This window comes from Aphidius gifuensis, linkage group LG4 (assembly GCF_014905175.1).
Source record: "Aphidius gifuensis isolate YNYX2018 linkage group LG4, ASM1490517v1, whole genome shotgun sequence".
Classification (NCBI taxonomy): Eukaryota; Metazoa; Arthropoda; class Insecta; order Hymenoptera; family Braconidae; genus Aphidius; species Aphidius gifuensis.
This window is the reverse complement of record NC_057791.1, coordinates 1,609,189-1,621,745: the sequence shown is the minus strand read 5'-3', so window position 1 is coordinate 1,621,745 and position 12,557 is coordinate 1,609,189.

Sequence of the window (12,557 nt, the reverse complement as noted above, 5' to 3'; positions counted from 1 at the left end):
AAATACTCGAATGAAAAATTTATAATCAAAAAGGGAGGAAAAAGTAAAAGTTTGGATGAAATAATTTATGCTCAATGGGGATGACTCGTTTCAAGATAATGTAAGCTCCCGATATATATAAAATATTTTTTATTCAAGTTTTAAAACTTTTAAAAAAAAAAAACCACTTGTAATATTATATTTTTTTATGTTAAAAATCAATGGAATATATATAAAAATAATCTAATAAATTTTCAATTAAATTAATGCTACCAATAAAAAATATTTTACTTTTCGAAATGGATGATCAAATATTCATCACGTGTATAGAAAATAAAATAGCCATGTATATCGCAAAAAGATATTAGAAAAGTTAGATATATTTTTGAAAAGATAATTCATGATTTAGCATATGGAATGTAAAGGTGGTTTTGGGTATTAGGGTAAAAGAAGCAAAAAAAAAAAAAAAAGATAAAAAAATTTACGTGAAAAGGCGCGACCAATGCATCATCGAGACGATGTGAATACGTGAGTAGCATACATTGGTAAATATACATGAATACCATGTACATATACCGATATAGAAAAATAAAAATATAAAAAAAAAAAATGCGAAATGTACATATGGGCGTTTTAGCTGCTTGCTATGTACGAGATAAAACTGGTAAATCTACGAGGCCACATTTTGTGTGCGTTCATCGTCGCAACCTATCCATGCCCTCATACAAATATTTACAGATACATATACTACTTTATTAATCTTCATAAAAATACATACATATATTATTTAAAATTTATTAATAAATTAATTCATGGTCAATCAATTTTAAATTATAAAAAAAGAAGAAAAAAAAAAAACAAGTTTTAGTTTTTTTTCTTTTTTTTATCATCATAAGTTATGATTAAAAAAAAAAATGATTCATAAGTTATTCATAGCTATAATAAGCAATTATAATTCGCTTTTTTGTATAATTATTTTTTTTTTTTTTAATTATTAAATGTTGTTTAAGAGAAAAAAAAATTTCATTGAGTAATAGTAGTTTAATTTATATTTTTTAATATGTGCAAATTTTTTTTCGTAATACTATGTTATTATGAGTATAAAAAAATTATTTAAATATTTAATTCAAGTATATTATTGTAGTTAATTGTTAGTTTACACAGACATGTAAGTATATTTATGAATGGAGCAATATAGCGACAAGTTTTTGATGACAAGCATGACTCTGTTTGGAGTGATTGTGACGGAAAAGCGTGAAGGGTTCTGTTTATACACCATGAACCATTAAATACAAGTAAATGTCGACAGGGTCATGTTGATAATATTTATACTTAGTGTATTAACATTATCAATATACATATATGCATGAATTAAACACTTGTAACTGTCAAGGAAAATATAATTTACAAAATATTGTTCAATTAAATTAAAATGTTTTAACAACCCAAAAAAGTTGATTAAAATAAAAAAATATCCATCAGTAAAAATGTGCGAATATTGTTCATTTTTTATTCAAGTTTAAAAGCATCAATGAAATAAAAAATTAGATGAAAAAGTTTATTTTTAAATGTAGGATGAAATTATTAAATTATAATATTTTTTTCTTTTGCTACTATGATCTGTAAATTGTAGAAAGTTTCTCAGAGTTTTATTTCATTATAAAATTTTTATTGCAGTTTATATATAGCTGTATATTTATTACGCGTTTATGACAATAGTAATATTTAAATTTCTTCTAGAAATATATTGTCACGATTGTAAGATAAAAAAAAAAATGATAAAAAAATCTGCTGAGACAAGCATTATTTACACAGTGTCCTGGTGTTATTTGCGATGGACAGTGTATAACTGGCACAAATGGTACAGACATCAAGTGTTTGCAGAAATAAAAAAAAAAAAAAGAATCAAAAGAGAGAGCTAACATATATAAAAGACATATCCATGAAAAGTCTCTTGGTCACCAAGTACAACAGACAAAAGCCTCTTTTGCAATTTAGATAAAGCTATATATTATTTTTTCATTTAAAAAAAAATATTATAATAAAATTTATATTATAAATAAAATATACAATCAACCTACGCATTATAATATTGATTACACATAAAAATAATAATTTATTATTATTATTATTTTATTGTTTAGTGGTTGAGCTCGAGCAAGATCAGATCACCTACGCATTTATGTACATTTACTTTAACTGTACTTGATTCTAGATTGTTAGTTGTATTTTATAATGCAAAAAATATATATATGAATCATAAAAATAGTTATTTTACAATGTACAGAACCGTTAAACTTTGTTATCTTTGGTAGTTAAACTTATTTTTTTATAAAAAGAAAAAGACATATTTTTATTTATTTTTTTATCTATGTTTTGTGTGATTCGCATATGGATGCATGGAAGATTGTGTTACAGCGAAATTTATGACATTGAATAGCTAGTAAAAGTTTGATATCATTTTAAAAATAGTTGTAAAAAAAATAAATATATATAACACAACAGCTGGGCTCAGAAAATTGATCAGTCCGCGTTATTTTTTTTAAAGGTATTTTTATTTGATCTAATAAATATAAAATAGCTGATAAAAATTGATCGATTTTTTTTAGAATTTTTATCTTCCATTGTTGTTTATTTTAAAAATTTAATAATATATATTATTTAGATTGATTTTAAATAATCCACGCCCTGAGGAGAAAGAAAATAGACTGAGAAAAAAAAATAAATAAAAAGAGTGAAAAAGCTGATCGAAGAATTGTCGAGACTTAAAAATCAATCATGCAATTTTTGTGTTTGTTTATTTAAATTAGAATCGTGGGTGACCAAAGTAAACAGGTATTATTGAACGTACATGTTTGACGATAGTAAACAGTACGATAAAAAAAAAAATTCTTTTATCAAAATAAGTCGAAAAGAAAAGCCATCATTTCCCAGAATTTGAAAATAAAATAAAAAAAATAATATTTACATTAAATTTTTAATAAATATATATATTTTGACTTTCCAATTAAATATGTTGAATTTTATTTTAAAAAAATATATAAAAGATAAAAACGAATGAACAAAAATATGAAAAATAAAATAATCAATTTTAAAAAATAATAAACTCAACGTTATTGTGTGTTGAATATATTTTTTTTTCTATTGTATTATTTGTACTAACAGAGTTGACTGCCTGAAGCTATCTACAGTAGATTATTTAAAACACGAAAAAACTAAAAACTAATAAAATTCAGTATACTGTAGTGAAAAAAAAAAAAATTAAATTTTATTGAAAAATAAAATAAATAAAATGAAATAAAATTTTATGTGGCTTTGAATATATGCAAATGTTAATAGTAATATATTCAAACAGTATTTAAATGATTTTGTAAAAAGCACTTACCCATTTTTCCATTGACACCAATCAAGCCAGATACATTTGGAGCGCGACAAAAGTTGTCCTCAATTAACCCAATCACGCCTACATTGAACTACTCACTCTGTAACAAATAGCAATGATATACAAATTAATGAAATTTAATAAACTGTAAATTAAACATTTTTTTTTACATTAATAAATTTATATTTTATAAAATTAATTTGTAAAATTAACATTAAAATAATTTACAATTTTTATAAAGCGTAAAATTTACGTATTAAATATTAATATTTGTCGTTGATTTTTAAATGTTTTAATTAACATTTAAAAATTCAAAATTTAAATTTAAAAAAGTATATTTATTTTTGATACATCTTGCCAATTGTTTCACCACAATTCCAATGAATCAAAATCATTTCAAGCTGCTTTGAATGCAAGCTAATAATTTTGAATTTTTCATATTATTTATTTCTTTGTTTATTTGTTTTTTTTTTCTCAAAAATTTTTATTTTCTTTTTATAATTGTAGGATTGACATTTAAAATTTATACAGTATGTTGTATCAATAGAGCATTGCGAATTGGCAAAATTCCAAGCCGATTAACGCGTAAGACATGAATCGGCTTGGATAGAACGATTGAGAATCGAGCAAAATACAAGAGAGAGAAATTGTATACAGAGTATTTGGAGAATATTGGTCTGTTGATGTGGTTGATTCACACTGAGTGCATTGCGTCGAGAGAAACGTGAACAGATAGGATTAAGCCAAATACTAATACCCTATTCGATAAACTATCAATGTACTGTATTGTGACATTCTCCAAGTTGCTAATAGATTCAAAATTGAATTTATCTCTCATACTCCAATTGAAATGTTGAATTATTAATAATTAAACTGGTTTTCATCAAGTTTGACATAATCCATCAACTCATATTCACTTAAATTACTTATCTTTCATACTTCAATTATATTTTTTTAAAAGTAATTAGTCAATATTGGCTTCTGAATGTAAAACTACTTTTTTTATTCTCATCTTTTTTTTATCTTTTACATTTAGATCCAATTTATCTTTATTGATATTAATATTATTTAAATTTCAAATGAAAACGAGTATTTTATTTCTACGAATAAAATTAATTGCAAAAAACTTATCGAAAGATGAAAAAAAAAAAAAGATCAGACATTTGATAATTTTCGAAACTAATTACTTAACTTGAATAAAATATGATAACAAAAAAAAAAGCATCTAATTTATTGCTAGTTATCAATTTAATCAATATTTTTATGAATTAAAAAAAAAAATTTCAATTAATTACTAATTTTTTTGCTAAAAAAAAAAATACTTAAAAATCAATTTTTCAATGATAAATATTTCACGTATATTAATTAATGAATGAATAAAAAAAATTTATGCTAATAAATGCTAAAGTAGTGATAAAAATAAAAATGTTAATAAATTAAAGCTTAAAGAGTGGTGTAGCAGTAAAATCAGAGCAATTGACACATCGATTGACAGATTAAGTACAACTTGATTACAAGCAGTTGAATATTATCAACGTGTTGGAATATCGAATGGCCTCGAGATTGTCAAGTGTCTATATAGATAAATAAATTTTAGTGTCTAGGGGGGCTTCGTGGGATGTTGTATATAGTATCTACATAGGAGGGGTGATACTGATGGTGATGGTAGTGATGGTATTAGTGGTAGTAAAAGGGCAAAAGCGAGAAAGTCTACGCCACAAGGGTGATATATATTTATAAAAGCGGAACTGAAGCCTCTACCTCGTTTCTCTAATGCTTCTCCACCTCTATTATCGTAGTTTCCGATCATGAAGCCCGTTTACATCACCACCCACAACCACCTACTTTTCATTGACGCTTGTGTTAATAACAAAGACAGATATAAAGTTACAAAAAAAAAAAAAATAAATACGTTCAACTAAAAAGTACCCTTCAGTATTTTTGTGTGCATATTTTGTCACACTCTTTTTTTACCCTTATTATTTTTCTTTTATATGTAATCATTATGTAGTTTCTCTCTTTGGAAAAATAATGGGCTTCAAGCCAAAATATCACCCGTACTATCACGTAAATTTTACCATCTGCAGGATGCTCATCTTTTACTCGCATCGTATAATAAAATGAATGATCCTTAAATGTCGTTAAGAACACATTTAAAAAATTTTTCAAATTATCTATATACTATAAAGTAGAAAATTTATTTTGATATGTGTCACATTAATTATTGTAGATAAGTGTTAATTTAACTTTAAATAAATAAAAAAAGGATCATCAATTTTACTATTTAACCAACGAAATTTTATGGACTGATATGGATCTGTATACACCCTATAATTTGGAACAAACATAGTAATTGACAAACGGAATATAAAAATAAATACCATGTGTGTAAATTAATGTTTATTTCACTCGAAAATAATCGATGGATATTTTTTTTTTTATTCAAACTCACTGAGCTTTTACTGAATTAAAAATAAATAAACATCTTTAAATAAATTTATTAATGATAATTACTTGGCATTTGAGATATCATAATTAAAAATGTAATAAAATATAAATAAAATATATTTAAACAAACTTCAACTAAGTATTCTACTTTGACCGAATTTCAAGAATTATTATTTTTTTTATTTCTCCAACTTTGTACAACTTTTCCCTCGGTATATTATTAGCAATTATAATTTGAAAATTTACAAAATGTCGAGTACAAATTTAGCATGAAATAATAATGTTAAATGAGCAAAACTATAAAACAATAATAATCATCTATTAAAATAATAATGAATTATGATTAATATAGATTTTTTTTTAAATAAAAATGATAAAAATAAAATTTATTTACATGGGTTAGCATTTATTATTTTGATGTTATCTTGAGTCGTTGACCCTTCTATTTCCAAGTATGTATGATCGAACTGGTTGTTGAATTATACACCAAAGTATATTCATGGAAATATACATAGACCGTTTTAGTATATTTGTGGAGTATGTGCATGTATGAATTTAATACATTTATATGCACTGTCATATATATATATAAAAAGAGGAAGAAAGATAAAGCAAGGGAATATGTATTTTCAACTCTAGATGTTTGCAGTTTTTTTTTACCATACATTTAGTCTTTCAATCTTAGCATTTGCGATGGTATTATATAGGGGTTTATATATAGTTTGCTGATGTGGTGCATAAACGACAGATTGAAGAAAAAAAAAAATATATAAATAAATGTATCAAGTACCTGGTCTAGAACGTTGAATGTTATAACAGCATGCTTTTGTAACCTAGCTTAGCAAGAAGCTTATATACTTTGTGTATGCTTGATATTGATATAGATACAGATATTTTGAGTCTCAGCAAAATGATAATAAACGCAAGCTTTTACGATCTAAAGAGTCTACCATTCAGCTAGTTTTCTCTCAACTTAAGAGACACACATACACTGAGATTTATACAGCCATCAACAAGAATAACATTTCAAAATAAATATTATATTAAAAATATACTTTGATATAGGCAATTGCCTAAAGCAAATATTTTTTTGTCATTAAAATTAGCAGTCATGTATGAATAAATTTTTTAAAAAATTATTATCATAATATTTTCTACTAGGAAAAAAGAGAAGAGAAGAGAAAATAAAAAAATTAGAATTTAGCTGTCGAGTAGATAATGGTACAGAAAAAGATGATAAAAAAAAAAAGTTGAAAAAAAAAGAAAATAGTAGACGATGTTGTCTAGTTACGCAGAAAATTGTAAGAGGGGTTGGTTGGCAGCCAAGGAGATTGAGCTCACCGGAAGGGTAAACACAACCGTAGTCGTTCCATTGGAAAATCGCACGTGATCTTTCCCGATAGCTGCCAAGATACCAAAGCTCTGTACTGACTTGAGTGCCCGTTTACTTTTCTCACTTTTTTTTTGTTCTTTCTCATTGTTGTTTCTTTTTACTATCTTTTTTTTTTTTTTCTACATCATCTTCTTCTTCTTGCTTTCAAGGAGGATTCTTCATTGACTTGAAGTGCGTTCACTTTATATACCTCTATCGCGTGAGTACTCAACACTCAAGTACATCCAAGACATGCCAACCAACTAGTATACTGATATTTCTGTAAATCACGAAGCTTCTTAAGAAGCGCACGCGTCCACTCATATATCCTCATTTGTGACCACTTGGACAATTCCATCAGCCAAGTACATAAAGAAAAAAAAAGCAATACGTATGGTTATACGTATTGCTTTTTTCTTTTACATTTAATTCGCTCGTAAACGTAAATCAAACTAAACATTGATTTATTTATATTTTTTTTTATTATTAACCATCAATTATAGTTGATTATTTTTATTATAAATATTTTTTTTTTTTAGTGTATAAATAAATATAGAAAAAAAATTTGTCAAATAGTAAAATTGAAAAAAAAAAAAATGAAAATACTTTAAATTAAATTTTAAAACTTTTAGGATAATTATAATCTTGAAACTTGGATTAAATTACATTAATCACATAATCACTGGAAATTATAAGAAGTGTTTTATTCAAGTTTTACATGTCTAAATGTTGTGTGTAAAAAAAAAAAAAATAATTAAAGCTATGTGACTGCAAATTTGCGATAATCCTAAAAAAATATTATCGGCTTATGAATGTCGTAGAGTGTGGCAAAAAGTGAGAATATATATATATGAATAATAAAGTGTAATTGTGTATGTGGAGAAGATGAGCCCTTGCAACGTGGTGACGATTAGACCATAGTACAAACCTGAAAAGCGTTCTCAGTGCCAAGTCACTAATTACTTTAGTTTTAATACCCCCAAGCATTATACAAAATATTTTTTTTTTTTTCCTTCTTTTTGTTCATATATCCTTCTCTATTTTTATTCTTCTCGCGAAAAAAAAAAAAATTATATTTAATCATTTTTATGTGCTTAGCCTGCTTGTCTTTGTCACTATATATTTAAAAACTTTATTTAAAAAATTTATGTTCTTATATAATTTTTATTTTTTTTAAAAACAAAAATTTAATATGAAAAACATAAAAAAAAAAAAAAAAAAAAAATTTTAAGTACCTTGTTAAACTTGTGCAGATGTTCTTCAAAAATTCAATTTTTTATTTTTTCCATCCTCGTGATTTTATAATGTTTAATATTTTTTTATTTTTAAAAAATTTTCACTTCAGAACAAAACACTTGAATTTATATATTTTTTATTTTTTCATCACTATCAGTTATTGACAATTCAAATAAATATCAAGTGTCAACAATCAAATAAAAAACTGCATTTCAGACAGTATTAAATCAATTTTAAACTTTTATATATTTCAGTAAAATTTTCGTGATTTTTTTTAACTTTATTTTTTATTAATTTTTTCCTTCAAGATTTTCTATCATTTTATTATTACTATTATTATCATTATTTTATTCAATTCTACTTTATCATCTTCAACGGAAATTGATAGGAAAAGAAGGCTAGGCAAAAATGAATATTGAATTCGATTCTGAACGCAATGTTAGGAAGAATGAGAAGAAGGCTTGGTGTGTGTGTATGTGTTTGCATATAAATGTATAGGTTTAATAAAAAAAAAAAAAAAGACTTTGGTAGACGGCAACCATCTCGAGAAATAAGGTAGAATTTTGTATATATATATTTAAATGATGTAGAATAGCTTTTGAAAATGATAAGAGATATGAATCGCAGATGATAGGTTAGTGGAACTGAGAGATGCAAGTTACAACTTGAAAACCAAATTTATAAAGGATTACAGTATATCATAGCTTATTTTGCAAATGTATGCATGTTTATATATATGTAAATTTTATAAAATGAAATAACAAATAGTTGTTATAATATTTTAAAAGAGAAAGAGAGAAAGACACACGTCAAACAAAATTATATATACAAAACTTTGTCATGCAGTAAATTTTCAATATTCAAGTATGTCAAATTGAAACTCAATTTTCCAACAAAATTATACATTATTATGATAAATATTATATAATTTATATTTTCATTACTCTACAAAAGCTAATTATTTTCCACCTCAAAATATTATATAAAATAATTACATTTATAGAAATGAATATTTTTTTTTATACATTTTAATTAACTTTATATAAAAATTAATTCAATTTTTTATAAATTTCAATAAAAAGTTGATAAAAAATTTAAATATTCTTTTGAAAATATTAAATTCAATTTATGTAAAGTTAATTATCAATAATTTAACCTGAATATTCATGAAATTAATTTTTCATCTTACAACAACAACATGACATAAAATTTTAAATAAACACAACATGAATTAATTTTATTGATTGAAATATATTAAATGTATTTTTTAAATATTCATTCGATGGACAAACTGATTTAGCAATTTGTATAAATTCAATTTTATACATTCAATAAAAAAAAAGAAATAAAAATCAAACAGACATGAATTTTTTTTTGGCATAAATTTCTGTTCATTAAATTCATCTGAAAATTTGTGTGTCGTGTAGAAATCACTTGTAAAAATCGATGATAGAAAATAAGCTAGAGTAAAAGGAAAAACGGCGACGATATTATGTACATAAAGAGAGAGAATAAAAACCGTGAGAGAGAGTGAAAAAACACGAGCGGGAAATGAGAAAGCCCAAAGAGAAGAAATAAAAAAAAATAATTTTAAAAGCAGAAAGAAAAAAAAAAAAAAATTGTCATCCTCTCACAGAGAGTAGTAGTACTCAGAGTGAGGTGTGAGAGATAAATTGAGGGTTCGATAATCGAAGACGAGGTCCCAGAAGAGACCGTTCGACCGACTCGTACGTAATTAAATTCCTAGCACGCTCGACATCTCATCCTCACAAAAAAAAAAAACGACCAAAAGAGAGATGCTAGATGAGAAATATATAGTTAGATAAAATAGGATATATATATGTGTGCCGATGAGAGTACAAGAACTACTTTTGTGGCACATCTTGCTCTTCAGACATACAATGAGATTGGCAAGTTGCTCTTGGCTTGATGTGTCTGAGTTTTCAAAGAGTCAAGAAGAAGAAGAAGAAGAAGTTGGATCACTCAAACCATATAACACAAGCAAGAATATCCCTCGAGAGATATCGACATAAAATAAAAGAAAAATGTCCGACAAATTTTCTTTTTTTTTTTTTTTTATCTTGAATATGCTTAAATTACTTTTTCATTATTATTTCATAACACTCAATCATCACTTTCTTAATTTATTTTATTATTTTTCTTTCATTTACCCAAACTGTGGATTTTATATATTTTTTTTTTCTTTTAATATTTTATCTTCGCTTGCCTCTTTGTATACTATGGTTTTTTTTATTTCAAATTTACTCAGTGTATTTGTGAATTCACGCATCAATAGATATCAATATTCTCGTGTACGAAAAAATGCCGGGTCAGATCTCTTGGGAGAAATGAAAATGGTAAAAGACTGAGAAAAGTAAAAAAAAAAATTTATCAATGTTGAGAAAGGAATCTTTAAGTTACAAAACTAAAAAAGCAAAATATTATTTTACTTTTTTATCAATGGATTTTTATGCTGACATATTTTTTATATCACTTTGTTTATTTGCTGTTGTCACATATTTGGATATGAGCTTTTTTTTTTTTGTTCTATTTTTTGTGTTCTAGTATCTTTGTATGTCATTTTTATTTTAGTGTTATTTGTTTTCACATTACGTCCAGTATGTTGAATTTTTTGAACATTTTTTTTTTTTCGTTCAATATTCTTTGTTTCTCTGTGAGGCAAATGGTACACACATTTTTTTATTTTATGTGGCACTTCAACATTTATAAATGCCTCCAAAGGAAAGCCCAATTCTTCTGTACTCATTCGTTGTTGTAAATATAAATATATATAATGTACTGTGCACTCTTTACGAGTAATCGAAAATAAGAAAAATCAAGAAGAGCTTGATTAATGGACTTCTTGTTGGTTAAATGTCTAGGTAGCTTGAGGAATGTTGCAGAAACAGTATGGAATGAAAATAAAAAGAGTTAAAAATATATAAGTGAAAAGAAAAAAACAAAAATCTATTATAAAAAGGACAATACATTCGCTTCATTTCGTTCTGAAGACTTTTTATTCGTTCAATCATTGACTGAACGAATTAAATTTGAAATTAAATTTTAAAACTTTTTAGGACACTTGTATTTTGATCTAGTTTAAATACTAGAAGCATAATTTTATGAAATTTTAGATTTTTAAACCATCAAGATCTCTAGGCAATTTTTGACATTTTTTTTTTTTTGACTTAATTTTTCAAGGCTTTTACTCGAAACAAAAAGGTGCTTTTCCTGTCGATTTTTCATCTCGTAAATAAAAATAAAATATTACACTTTTGTAGTAACAGTAATGCTCAGAAATACGCTCGATTAATTGCAACCACCATCCTTTCCTATAACTACCTCACTACCTCTCGAGTTCTCTTCATATATTTTTTATTTTTTAACATTTTTTTTTTTTTTCTCCACAACGGTTATTGCATGGTTTGCAGTTAAAATTATCCACAATAATAAATCTTGAATAAAAAAATACCACTACCTGCTCTAAAAATACTGGGAAAAAAAATTATTTTTTTCTCCATTTTCTTTCTCATAATTAAAAGAGACATATGAAAAAAAATATATATATAAATAGAGAAAAATAAAAATAAATAACTGAGGGTAAAAATTAGCATTTGTTCAAGTTAAATTTGTTGAAAAAAAAAAAAAAGAAAATTTAAAATAAACTTACGAATATATATTATGCTATTTCAAAAACACACTGTTTCTAAATTGGTTCGTATAAATATATATATAAATGAGAACTAAATTTATAAATTATATTTTAAAAAAATAATAATATTAACGATAAATTTGTTTACGTCACTTGATAATAAATGGTTGAGTAATTTAATAAACTTTGTACATTATAAACTATGACAGTTTAATTAATGGTTTAAATATTTTTTCTCTTTTGCAGAAAAAAAAAAAAGGAACAACAAACAAGGTGATGTGCGCATACTAAAAAGGTAAAATAAAAATTTATATTTTATAAAATTATAAAAAAAAAAAAATGAATTAATAAACAAGTGGGATAAATGTGGCTTAATTGACAGTCAATATAATGGTGTCGTTGTTGAGTGAGAAAAATAATGGTGTATTAATGTCACTGGATTCGTAAATTTATGAGTTAAATCGAGGGTAGTGTAGAAATGTACAAGA